Source organism: Silene latifolia, chromosome 9 (assembly GCF_048544455.1).
Source record: "Silene latifolia isolate original U9 population chromosome 9, ASM4854445v1, whole genome shotgun sequence".
NCBI classification, from domain to species: Eukaryota; Viridiplantae; Streptophyta; class Magnoliopsida; order Caryophyllales; family Caryophyllaceae; genus Silene; species Silene latifolia.
The window spans coordinates 174,214,375-174,227,672 of record NC_133534.1 but is presented as its reverse complement, the minus strand read 5'-3'; the positions used below and the strand labels follow the sequence as shown (position 1 = coordinate 174,227,672).

General features: G+C 35.0%; 1 non-coding gene across 1 annotated transcript; it reads left to right on the top strand.

The window, feature by feature from the left end:
- Window positions 1-1,095: 1,095 nt before the first annotated feature.
- On the top strand, window positions 1,096-1,202 carry LOC141603344 (small nucleolar RNA R71). The gene has a single exon (XR_012525226.1). It is a non-coding gene; the product is annotated as a small nucleolar RNA R71 (small nucleolar RNA).
- The last annotated feature ends 12,096 nt before the right edge of the window (window positions 1,203-13,298 follow it).

Below are 13,298 nucleotides of genomic sequence, written 5' to 3'. Positions count from 1 at the left end.
GAGTCTTCTTCGTTATAATAGACATCCCAAATAGGGGCACCAAGCTCTTCGTAACTTCCCTCCCCACACTTATCATGTTGCAAGGGGTTTTCATAAGTGTCCCATATGGGAGGGCCAAGCTCATCTTCATCATTTGGTTCAAGACCAATCAAGAATTCCCGATTAACCACTTTGCCAACCACAATTTCCTCTAAGACGAAATTTTCATCTTTCTCAATTTGTTCACTCACTATCTCCACCGATCTTCCTAATTCCTTCCCACTTCTCAAGGTAACTAAGTGGACTTGTTGATGAAGTGGTAGTCCATCTTTAGAGTTAAGCCCTTGAGTTGGCAAAGAATGCCGGCTTCTTTGAGGATTAGTGGCCCTTTGGTTGACCATGTAAGAGTCAAGTGTCCTTAGGTGTGCTTGGACATTTAAGAGTTCGGTCTTCAAACTTTTGAATTTATTGTCAACCTTGTCATCCATTTCCCTTAACAATTTCTCAAGAGAATAGGTGGGGTTGGGTGGTTCTATGTATTGTTGTTGATTTTGTGGAGGTTGGTAAGGATCTTGTTGTTGTTGGGAATGGTGAGGTTGTTGGTCTTGTAAAACATAAGGTTCTTGTGGGTATGGGTCTTGTTGTGAAAAGGATGAGCAAGTGTTATGAGAATGCCCAATACCACCACAATTCTCACAAGTAGGAGCATATTGTTGATAATTTCTTGGAGGAAGGCTTGGTTGAGAGTAGGTCCTTGGTGGTGACCTAGTCTCTTGAACATAGTAAACCTTGGAGTGATTTGGTCTTTCTTCATGAAAAGCATTTTCATGCTTCCTCTCCACCAAAAAGCTATCAAATTTCTTTGACAATTCATCCAACTTGGCTTTGTTTTCCAATTATAGCTTAGAAGGTCCTTCACTCTTGGACTTATTTTCTCTTCCATAGTCACCTTCTCTACCTCCATAGCTAATTTCCATGTCGGAAATATTTTGGATCAACTCCGTGATTTGGGCATTTTTCATATTGTCAAAGTTGCCACCGGAGGCCGTCACAATGATATCCCTAAACCTTTGCTCAAGGGTTTTAAAGAAGATTTGGGTTGTCATCCATTTGGGGATTACATGATGTGGGCAAGAGGTAAGAAGGTCTCTAAATCTTTCCCATGCTTCACTCAATGTTTCAAGATTATGTTGCTTGAAGGTTTGGATTTCATGCCTTATTCTAGCCGTTTTTAAAGGAGGGTAAAATTTGTTGATAAAAGCCCATGACAAGCTTTCCCAAGTAGTTAAAGTACCCGGTTCATGAGAATTCAACCATTTTCTAGCATTATCCTTCAAGGAAAGAGGAAAGAGCATAAGAAGAATTTGCTCTTCCGTGATGCCATTGTACTTGATCATACCCGCTTTTTCTTTGAATAAAATAAGATGTTTATGAGCGTCTTCACTCTTCAAGCCATGAAAAATATCTTGTTGAATAAAGGAGATTGTATGATGACGGAGCTCAAAATTATTAGGAGCAAGAACTCCATAATTAATTGCCAAGTAAGACCGATTAGGATCCGGTCTATGGTAGTAACCCATTGGTTGGTCTACCATTTCATTGTCAATGAAATTGGTTCTTGGTGTATTTGGTGGGCTAGGAGAATTTGAATGTTGTGAATGGGTGGGTGAGTGATTTGGAGAGTAGTTTGGTGAATGGTTTGGTTGAGAATTGGCGGTGGAGATGGATGTATTTGTAGTTGGTTTGGTGAAGATGGAGATCTCCTTAGAGCCGATAGTGCTAACCATCTTCTTACTCGGAAAGACTTCTCAATCTCTCGATTAAGATGGACAAGAGAGCAAGTATTACACCTATACAAACACTCAAAAAGAGATTAAATGGTCCTAATGCAATGAATACACTAGGACAAGGGTGGAAAAACAAGCAAGCAAAGTAAACTAAGCCTAGAAACAAACAATTTATATAATCCAATATCACCGTCCCCGGCAACGGTGCCAAAAACTTGTTGTCTGTTTTATATTTATAACCCCGCAAGTGTACGGTTGCCCGTTGTAGTTGATACCGTCGTTTAGTACCAAAATTAAATTTATAATTCCAAACTAAAACTATAGCTAGTGATAGTAAGGGTCGAACCACATAGAGACAAGGTTGATTTTGTTTGCTATTTTTCAGTCTATAAAAGTAACAATTGATTGGGGGGTTTTGAATTTGGTTGATTAACTGGCTAATAGCTAAATTGAATATACTCAACAAGATAAAAAAGGGGATCGGGAACTTCGGTTCACCGTGGCAAAAATCAGGTCAGTAAGGTAGCAAAAGTCCTATAATACGGTCTCAGGGAAAATAAGCTAGCCTTTCGATCAAAGCTCAAATAACCTCACGGTCTATTAATTCCCTAGAATTTATCAATGCTTTCGCTCAAGAGAAATTCCAAATCTAGCGATAATTCAAATTACCAACCTTTCAATCTAGTAAAGAAAATTATCAAAAGATAACAAGACCAATACGGAAGAACTCATACTACACAACAATCCTAATTTAATACCATGGCTCACCTTGTTCCCAATCAAAGAAATTACCTACGCATAATTATAACTATTCTAACATCGAAATTAATAATAAAGAACAAGTTTGACATATTGGAATCGAATTAAAACGAAAGAGAAGAACTCAATTGCTGAAATTAATTGATGAAAGCAAGAACCAAAATAACAAGGAAATAAGGAAGAGGAAGAATTGCATAAAAATCTTACTAATTGAATTCAAGAACAAAGAATTCAAATCGAAGGTTTCCGTCTCCAAGCTAGATCTAAAAACTGAGTTTTTTCAGAATGAAAAACATAAACCTAAAAGTTGCTGCGTTCTACTGATAAAAAGATACCAAAAGTTAATTACAAGTTGGGCTTTTTAAAAGTCTAACACGAAGAAAAACGTATCAGCTCGAAAACTGGTCGATCGACCAGTCAGCATGGTCGATCGACTGAATATGCGGAACAGTAGCATCTGATGAGCTTCAGTGGTCGATCGACCTCACAACCTAGTCGATCGACTGAATATGCTGTGCAGTGGTTCTCCTATTGCTTCCAATCAACTCTTCACTCCTTTGCACGCATCCCAAGGTGAGTGAATCTGAACCTCCTTCCTATGGGCTTCCTTGAAGTTGCTTTCGTAGGACGAATTTGGCTTGATTTAGCTTACTTTCACGCATTCCTACAATAAATCATAGAAAATGCAAAGTAAACCATTTCGAGAGAAATAGCAGCCTTAAGCTAACAATTATGCATAGAAATACGTGCCAAAACCACAGATAAAGTGTATAGAATATGCACGTATCAAATCTCCCCAAACCAAACCTTGCTTGTCCCCAAGCAAGCACTATGACCCGTATAAAAACTAAATGGAAATGAGTACATCTCAGAGCTAACTACAAGTCAATGCCAAACCGTTTAATGCACATAGTCAACTACTGCAAAGCTTAAATTAAGTGAACAAATTTATGCATATCATGGAATTTAATCGGGCGTTCGACCTTGCAAGACTCATACATTCGGACTCTCCCGGGCCACTCTTCTCTCAGCAAAGCAAATGGTAAAAGTATATGTAAAAGAGAAGGAAGAAAGGTATAGACTCTGACCTAGACTGCGACCGACAAAACATGTATGCTTGACTAGCATGAATAATGATTCTAGCTACCGTACATACGCATAACCACCGTCAAGGACTATCACATGCCAAACTATTGCAAAATTTGGATATGTGAGGCTAAGTGGGAAAGAAGGGGCAAAACAATTATGGAAAAGTGAAGGTAAGAGCCAAGCTAGTACCTAACGAACCATTAGAAACCGTATCCCGTTCCTTCAACTCAAAAAATAAACCATGCCTTTAGTGACTAGGCAACACAAAAACGCAAACAAACGCCTCCAATTCATGAGGTAAGCACATGAGGCGTGTTCTTATTTCAACCAAGACCTTATTATTTCAAGACTCTTTTTTTTTTTTTCTGTTTCTTTTTCTTTTCTTTCATTTCTCTTTTTTTTTCTCAACCTCTGAACTGGTGGTCGATCGACCAGTGATGGCAGTCGATCGACCACCCATACACAACCAGAGCCTTCTGCCCAGGTAAAACAACGCTTTTTTTTTCATTTTCTGAATTTTTTTTTCTTTCTTCCTGTTTCAAAAGGACACAACCCCTTTCACTTCTCAAAAATACCCGCTCCAACATTACAAGACGAACCAAAACCGCTTCTAATCCGACAAAAAATCCTCTACTACGTCCTAGCTTGGCACAATGGTAGGCTAAGTATGGGATGTAGTTGAGGGAAACTGGCAGTTATGGCTTATAGTGGAGTTAATGGGGTAAAACGAGAAAGGGGTGGATGCAATAGTTCTCAAAACATGCAATACCGACCACAAACCAATGCGTATAGGCAATAAGCAATCAAAACTCATACACGTGCAAAACATGAAATGAAGGGAGTAACTACTCTCAGTCCTAAATTAACCGGTCATGAATGTCACCAGCTATAGGCTCTATATCTCAGAAAGTATAGGTAGTTTGCCAAAAGTAGTGAGTCAAGTCTAGTTACCCGAGATGAATTCCATGACAAAATTTGAGAGATCACTTTTAATTCTTTGCTAAACAGCTGTGAAAAGGGCATGGAATGGCATATTCGACTAATAGTGCAAAATCATCATTAATAACTCCAATCCGACTCAACTATATGCAAAAGTAAACATGATGTTTTTGAATTTTATGAATTTTTTCACTTTTTTTTTTAGAGGAATTGAATGAATGAATGAAAACAAATGCAAACAGAAATGCACTAAACATGTGACTGAAATGCAATAAAAACAAATGCAGATGCAAGACAAAAAGGCATATGCAAATACCCTCCCCAAACCAAAACGCACAATGCCCTCATTGTGCTCAGCAGCAAATCACCAGCAGAAAATTGGGAGAATAAAAGCATAATAAAAGAAAAGGAAGCTAAAAGAGAAAGGAAAATAACTCACAAAAAAACGACCTCCCCAAACCAGCCAAAAACGGGGAGGTCACCAGCATCTAATCTCCACCCTCGTAGTCAGAGTCACTGTCCTCTCCGGACCCCGAGTCGCTCCCCTCGTCCGCCTCAACAGCAGCGGCAGTGGCTCTCCTGGAAGTGGAGGCACCAGCAGTAGTAGTGGGAGGAGGTCTCCTGGAAGGCTGAGGGTGTAACACCCCATACTCCAAGTGCCTTACCAGGACCACTCAGGTATGAAGACATTACCATCTCGGTTACCCGAGGCAATGATAATCAAATAAACAATGAAGAAACAACATTTAAATATAAATACTTAGTGAAGAGTTACAATTCTCAAACCAAACCAAAATGCAATACATGTTCTCAACTGACTGTTCTAACTGAAATGTAAATAACTAATAAGCTACAGCGGAAGACTTCTATCATCATGTTGTGGCCATCCCAGCTATCCTAGTACTCATCTCAATACCTGCTCAATATCTGCTCACCATCCCCGAATGGATCACCGCAGGTTTGAAGGAAATGTAGATCTATATACTAACATATTCATATATGTTTTAATTTAATTTGTCATAAAATTAAAGTTGGATTTTATGCATGCAAACTAAAACAAAAGAAGATAAGAAAACATTTTCTCACCATATGAATTCGGTCATATTGGGCACCAACAAGATCTCCTTCTTGTTAGTTCTTGAGCTTTCCAATAATGGATGAACATACAAAAATCCCAAAGTAGAGATTCTCCAATTAGTAGCACCCAAGACAATCCCTTAATCCCACAAATAAACATGTACTAGATGTTTGTATTGTAGTTTACCTTAAAATCTATTACTAATACTCATATACTACTTCTAGTAATCTTAGTAATTTCTATGAACAATTTTAATCAAATACTCATCTTTTTAATGAATATTAAGGAGAGAGAAGAGAGAATATTCATGAACATTTTGCATGTTATATGAGAATGAAAGATGTATGAATTAAGAGAATAAAAATTCTCTATTATCCCACACAAAAACCGGTGGCCTAAGGCTTGCATAGACCATAATTATTTTGCTTTTTGTCTTCACAAGACAAGTAGGTGTAAGGCTTTTTGCATGGTCAAGTCACTATCAAGTGTCTTTAGACAAAAGAATAAGACAAATGAACAAGACAAAAATCTAAAGCCTTGTCCACCAAATTTCGGTTTCTATGTTTGTAATATGGAGTCCATTTTATTTTTGTCAATTGTACAATTGTATGTCATGTGACATGTGACATGTCTTATGTCATGTTTTAATTTAAAATGCATATTTAACAAATTAAATATCATTTATAAATTAAATAAATCATATTTAACAAATTGACTAGTAATGTAAAATTACTTTCTCATAAAATGGTCATTTAATTACTAGTTAGTATAATTCACAATATCTTGTAATTATAACTAACCTATCATTCTCATCTCGCGCGTTTCGCAAACACCGATTAATTTTAGTAATATAACTTCTTAAATTACTAAATAAAATCTCATTTAATCACATTATAATAAGATGTCATTTTCTCTCTTATGATAATTTGTTCAATTTTAAGGAATTAATTAATCGGTATACAATTAATTAACCTTTTCAATTAAGGGAATCGTCCTTTAGGTGTGACCTCAAGGGATCAACTGATCACCACCGTCGCACGACAGTAATATCAAACTCTAGCCAGCCAATCATTACCGATATGTGTGGATCAGTTGACTATATATATGTAATGTATCATCCCTTCCGTATTCTTGTAATGAGATTTAATAATGATATTTAAATCATGTGATCGCACTATTGTTGAGGACACATTTCCCAACAATCTCCCACTTGTCCTCGACAAGTGTGCATCACCAATTCTCTTGTCCTATTACTATCTCCCACTCAATGCAAGGTGTCTTTCGGGTCGTACTTGCAAGTGATCATATCGAGAGTGGTTTCCTCGATCTGGAGAATAACTGATTGACCGGAATTTATCCACCATGGATACCTTTCGAGCGTGGCCACGCATTTCAAGTTCATTACTCCTCGAGTGGCCCTGAGATATTGTTTTAACCCTGACAAGGGGGTGGACAATTCCTATCGCACTTATTCCCTTCGACTAGCCACAGCCATCATAACCCAAAATATGCCCATTTGACCCCATTTACGAAGGTCGTAGTAACACAAATCAAAGTTAATCAAACTGTGCCATCTTAGGCGACAGTCTTTAGTCAAAAGAATTGACTCATTAGAATACTATAGTAGCTCTCGCCACGACCAGGCTTTATAAATTTGCCAGAACTCTATAAGCGGTCCTTTGCCCGACAAAGTGTTCCTAACTATGATCTGCCTATGTGATCGACTAGTCATCTCACATGACTCCATGGCACTTGAACTTGCCATCAATCGCATCACACTCTAGTCACTTCGAGACGTCACCTCATATAAGTGACTATGGGCGAATACAATGCTAATCCGTGTTCACTTTAACGGGGTTCAATTGTCTCTACAACCCGTTTGGATGTAACAAAGTATAATAAAAGAGTTTTTAAAGTAAAACTCGAACGACAAATGCGATTATCACATATGAATAGTCAATGCCTGATTACTATTTCATGTTTTATAATCTAATTTGATCTTGTACATAGTTGTTCATTTCGATTCAATTGAAATGACATGACTCATCATGTTTAGCCTTTGAGAAGGCTTTGGTTAGTAGGTTTTATCAATTTCTTGTACCTTACTCAACCTCACTACATACTCGTTTTCCTTTGTAATGTATACATTTGCATTACAAAACTTTCTGAGTACGTGTCGAGATCCAATCAAGACATAGGCCCTCTAGCCTAAGAATAGCTCCCACTGTTTTCACAATGTGCGGGACTCATCTTTCTTGCACATCTCATGATCGCAAGTGTACTCAATTTCCGTTATAAATATCTCTCATTGTTCTTTATTGCCTAGAACGATTCTAGAAAATCTACTTCTTAATTAACATTGCCACAATGGTATCTTAACCATCCTAGTGTGTTTTGATTATGGTTTTGTCGGAAACCATGCGCAATCTCAATTGTCAATTGTCACTTGTGTAACACCCTTACACAATATTGCATCATAAACACTTTGCTTTACTTCCTTAATGCTTCTGCAAGCACTTAAGGGTAATCTTTATAGCTTACTTGGTAAAGATTACTTAAATTCGATTTTTGAAAACAATTCATCATACTCAAAGCATATGAAGTGTTATACATCATTTCTTTTTAATTGATTCGGCAGCGGAAGCAATTGAAATCAATCAAATATGTTCAATTTAATTGAACTAGTCATGAATCTTATCAACATAAGACTTCTTACTGACGCTAATATCATGTGGATTTATCTTCATAAATCCGGATATTCAAGATGTATTATAATGCTCCAAAAGTCTTAAATCATTCGCAATGATCAATATGTCATCCACATATCGGACTAATTAAAATTCCGTAACTCCCACTAAACTCCATGTATAAACACAACTTCTCGACTTATCGAGAAATGTTTTATCACATGATCAAAAATGTTGATTCTAACTCATTGATGTCCTACTTAAGATTCTCTCTTAAGTTTCACATTATCTTAGGATTGCAAGAATCTTCAAAACTCAAGACATGTATTGAGTACATTCCTTCTAATTAAAGAAGTGGGTTTTAGATTCGCTTGCTATGTATTTCATAACTTCATAATGAAACACAATCCCTAAGAAGATCCAAATAGACTTAATCATTTCAATTAGTGCAAAACCCTTTGCAACCAATCTTGCTTTGAAATATCTCTTTATTAGTGCAAAACTCTTTGTCACTAATCAAGCCCTTTTGTTTCGGATTTTCATGGCTCTAAGCCTTGTATTGAGTTGTGACTTAAACACTCTTATGTAAGTCATATGTTCATTACTTTCTAGAAGTAATCAACTTGAATCAACCAATTTCTTTTGTAAGTTATAAGCTCTTTACTTTCTTAAAAGTAGCATGAATTCATCATTTTTAACAAGTGACGAATTTAACCTCCTAGGTTTTAAAGAAACAATATTTTACACAAAACGTCTCATGTAGCCAAGAAAGACCAGTTTCTTGCGACATAACATTCTCTGTGGCTCTTGAATAATTTCTCCCACTCTGTCTTCTAAAATAAACTTGTATTTTAGAAAGACAGCTTCACGAGCCGCAAGAAAAGAAAGGGAAAAATGAGCATTTGTTTCTTGTGAAAACTTACAAATATGGTACCCTTACCATTTCATATCTCATATGATTTAGTGAAAAAAATAATTTAGACAAAATGATAAAATCCCCAAGGGATCAAGTAACTCAACGTAACTTGATCGAAGTCCAAACCATATCGAATAGCGTTTGATTTCTTATCCAACCACACATTGTCCCATAATGTGTGTTAAGAGAGAGTAACTTGTGATATTAAATCACTTTTCCTTTGGCTTATATCAAAGTCTTCACTTTGATAATCCCATCACGACCAAATCGTGATTCTTTGAATACTTTGAACTTCTTCAAAGATTTCTCTATTTACCTTAGTAAGTGAACATATTAGTGTCAACTTAAATCGTTGGTAAAAGAAAATGATCAACCTATTTTGGATCAATGATTTACAATCTCGATCTCCTTTTCAACCAAAAGGTACGAGATATCTTGCTTTGAATACAAGATACGCATATACCATTAACAATCTAGTGGTTTCAAGAGTACTCGATAACTCTTTGCGTTCATCATTCCAAAATTTTAAGGTTTAATCTTGGGTTACCAATTTTGAGTCTTGCATCATCTTCATGATATATCATTCTAGTTTGGTTTAGAATATAATCACCTTGATAATGGGCTAGCCATACATCAAATCGTGGTGTATAGGGTCACAAAAGTGAAACCTCTTTTGTATCTTAACAAGTTTGTATTCTTATTTAGAGTTTATGCACTTAATAGTCACAATTAAGTACAACTCCAATCCCGAAAACTAGATTTAGTACACAATGACACTATCTCTCGATATTGTTGCTAGTCGTCATATTCTAATCATTCTATGTATCGCATACAATGATGAAAACCTCCACTTTGGTTTCTAATCTTGTGAAATGGTACTAGCAAAATTTATGTCAATCATATAAACATATAAAGAAGAAGATCCTATTAGATGTCCCACAACTAATTTGTTGATCCTTCAATAATTTGGGGTAGTTTCCTCTCTAGTGTCTAACATTTAAGACAATGGAAACTTTATCGGTCGGAATTGATAGGTTTAGTATCGTCATTCTCAACAACTTTACTTTTAACATTACCTTGTATCAATTCCATTATAATCTTTACTTCTTGAACTTCGTCCTCATCTTAACGGTTTAAGAGAATGCTCCCACTCATTTCAATGAGTCTTTGCTTTGAGAAGCAAAATTGAATCCATGAAGATTACTCTTCATTTGTTCGTTTTTAGTCGTAAAACTTTCATTGAAGTGGTTGCGCTATTTTGGTCAATTACGAATTCTGACAAAACTAATTACCAAAATAATTTATAGCTTCAAGGTACTTAATTAAATTAAGCATATGAAACATAGTCCATTTTAAGTAGAAGTGTTAGTCAAGAATCAAAAACCTGTTTGATAATGAATAACTTTAATCTATACTCTTTACAAGAGATCCTTAGCAATGGTTCGTTTGAGGTTTTAGAAGCAAATTCAAATTTTGTCTTTAGTTACGATGTTTTAATGGAGATTCGTTATCAAAATCGAAATGATATCGTATATGAATTGTGGTAAAGAAATAGAACAATATAACAACGGAATAGTGGAAAACTTAACATTTATCGTTTCATTAATACTTGTAAACAAGTATAGCATTTACATAGTGACCTCTACCCAACTATGATAAATGATTCCAAGATCCAAATTCATATTAACTTGGGCACGGTGGGGCCGATACATCCCTTATCAATATAACTCGGTGGATTAACTCTTTAATCGATTCTAATTTTAGAACTCTTGGTCGATAAAATTACATTAACATTTATCTTTAGCCCAAAACACATCCGACAAGGGCACGGTGGGGCCGATACATCCCTTATCAAAAAACTTTTGTTGAGTTCAACCCAAATTTCGAATAAATGTGTCCATGATCCAAATCCACATCAACTTGGGCACGGTGTGGCCGATACATCCCTTATCAACATGAATTCGGTGGATTAACATTCATCACCCACTTCCCCTACGTAACAAGGTTTGTACCCCGGTGTGGCCGAGCGCACTCCCTCACGAAATAGGTTTTCATGGTTTCTACTCTTTGGTAAGGCTAAGTCTCAATTGTTTATTTTAGCGAGAGGTCATGTCAATTTATTATCTATCACGTTTTAAGTGAACTAAAGCGGTGAACTACGATAATTGTAATTGACACGGTCGATAAACTCGATAAAAAGACAATGCATGTTTAGTTATGGCGATTTAGCAATGCATGTGACATAAAATTAAAATGCAAGCATAAAAGTAAATAAATCCTAGTATGACCTTTCCTAAAATAGAAAAACTATTTAACTATTACATTTCGGAAACCAACTCCATTGGTCTCTTGAACTTCGGTTGTGACACGCATCTCGAGGTAACACCGTCTTTATGTATCGCCATTCTTGAAGAAATCCGTCTTTGGGAACTCCGGAATGAATAAAATTACATAATAAATTACATAATTTCCTATTATACATTTGTAACTAAAATAAAATAAATCTATTAAATTACAAAACGGTGATACGAGATCACAATAAAATTACAACCGAATCGATATTCCCATACATTTCGGGAAATACCAATTAAAATCTAAGGCCATACTAAGTAAAATTACATAATTCAAAATTACATAAATTAAAATTATGACAATCATAAAGAAAATGCAGCATTATAATATGTATGAACATGCTCAATTTTATGCTAAATCGCCTTTGAATAGCCAATATCGTATATTACTCGGTTTTTACGGATTTGCGTGATTTCAACATTTTATAATCACAAAAATACATAAACTCATATTTATGCATAAGTTAATTACCCTAACCTCTTAGGACTCAAAATTTAGTCTTCACTAATAATTTGACCATAATTAACCTATATTTTATAGAATTGTTCATAAATGGACCAAAAATTACAAAAATAAGCTATAAACTTCAAATAAATCACAAAATTTCAAATAAATTCAAAATTTGAAATTTAAACTCATGAACATTCTGGAAAAATACCATGACACTCATAATGTTCAAAAACTTAGGTTAAAAATTTCGAAAATTTTCCGGAAAAACAATGTTGCGGTTTATCGGTTTTAACAAAAATAATCATAAAAACATGGAAAAATTATATTCATAAACTTTTCAATTTTAGATCTGATAATGATAATAAAATGCAACATTTTATGTTTTTCTTTTGTCATAGAGTATGTTTTATCAATATTTCACTAATAAAGTCACTATTCATGCCATTTTTCTTCAAAAATCCATAAATCATGCAAAAAGACTTCATTATAGTCTATTATTTTACACACATCTTGTAAAATTTCATGTGACAACATACTAAATTTCTATGACCAGATTCGAAATTTATCTCATATTAACCTATTTATCACTTAAATCCGAATTTAATAATGAAAAATCCATTTTTCGAGCATAAAAACTCATAAAATTATGAAAATTTCCAGATCATCTAAAAATAATATATGTGAAAACATATCCAAAAACCACTGGAAAATTCGAAGTTTAGCTAATTTTCGTCCAAAAATGACATTTTTATCATAAAAATCACATTTTAATGCCAATATTATTTAAAATGAACAATAAAATCCATAAATTAACCAAAATATCCTAAATACATTTTGGGATCATAAACGTTAACATGCAAAAATTATTTTCGTGATATGTCATAATAACACAAATTTACAAGTTTTATATGTTAATCGTATAACTCGGAAAAACTTTTAACCGATTTGCATGCAAACAACCAAGGCTCTCTGATACCGATTGAAGGAAATGTAGATCTATATACTAACATATTCATATATGTTTTAATTTAATTTGTCATAAAATTAAAGTTGGATTTTATGCATGCAAACTAAAACAAAAGAAGATAAGAAAACATTTTCTCACCATATGAATTCGGTCATATTGGGCACCAACAAGATCTCCTTCTTGTTAGTTCTTGAGCTTTCCAATAATGGATGAACATACAAAAATCCCAAAGTAGAGATTCTCCAATTAGTAGCACCCAAGACAATCCCTTAATCCCACAAATAAACATGTACTA